This window comes from Triticum dicoccoides, chromosome 2A (genome assembly GCF_002162155.2).
Source record: "Triticum dicoccoides isolate Atlit2015 ecotype Zavitan chromosome 2A, WEW_v2.0, whole genome shotgun sequence".
Lineage (NCBI taxonomy): Eukaryota > Viridiplantae > Streptophyta > Magnoliopsida > Poales > Poaceae > Triticum > Triticum dicoccoides.
The window spans coordinates 14,735,489-14,736,682 of record NC_041382.1 but is presented as its reverse complement, the minus strand read 5'-3'; positions in this window follow the sequence as shown (position 1 = coordinate 14,736,682).

Sequence of the window (1,194 nt, the reverse complement as noted above, 5' to 3'; positions counted from 1 at the left end):
TATGTATGCATTGTTTGACCTGCGGGCCGTGCTTCGCTATTGAGTAAACACCACAATATTTTAGCAAAAAGAAAAAAATGGGTACCAGAATGACAATTGATTACATGATTTTATTGACATAGTTAAGCTTCCAATATGCAACGTTGAATGCCCATAATCCTGTTTTAATAATAGGACATATGTCGTGCGTTACAACAGGAGAAAAAAAACACCAGTAGCACTCCTAAATCTCAACCCCTATATTTTAACATTATATAATCTAACAATCAATAATCAACAGTAGCATCAAGCAATCAACCATGCATACATTATAAACTGTTACGACAACCAAAATATACTTAAGGCATCTCCAGCCGCGCCCCCAGGAAGGCCTCCCCAGGCGATTTTTTTGCGCCGGCGCCGAAAAAATGGCCCAGGAGCCCGATTTTCGCCGGCCTGGGCCGAAAACAGCGCCGGTGGACCCAGGCCGAACCCGGCGCGCTGGGGGGCGTCCGGGGGCGTCGGGGCGAGCTGTTTTGGCGCGAAAAAGCCGCGGGCCAGCCGCATCAGCGACACAGCGCCTCGTCTTCCCCAACAGCCTCGGTTCCCGCGGGGAATCAATGCCAAGGCTGCCGCCGGTCAGCCTTGCCATTGATTCACGGGCGGCGCGTCACGGGACGGCGCGCCGACGCCTCCCCTCCCTCGCACGCGTACACATGGGCGCGGCGCGGCTATATAGCCGGTGGCCTCCACTCGCCTGTGCCCACACCAGCCCCGCCCCTCGCCGCCGTCCAGCCCCTCCCTCTCCCTACCTCTCCCGAGCGCCGCCGCCCAGCCCCTCCCTCTATCTCTCTACCTCCCCCGAGCCCGTCGCCATGGCAGAACGCTTCCCCGGAGACGAGGCGGCGGCCAACGCTTCCCCCAACGACGATGCGCCGCCACCAGTCCGCCATGGTGACGCCGGGCAGGGGTCCAGCAGGGACGCCCGCGTCAAGGAGGAGAAGGCCGACGACGACGATGGCGGCGACGGCGGCGACTTCAGCCAGTTTTTTCTTTAGATTAGTTTATAAATATGTGCTATGTAATGAAAATCCGCGAACTTCGCCGAAATGTGCCGAAATATACCGTGTTTGGCCGAAATTCATCGTGTTTAAGCCGAACTTCGCCGAACTGTGCCGAACTTTTTTTATTTTAAAACGCGCCTGGGGGCTGCTC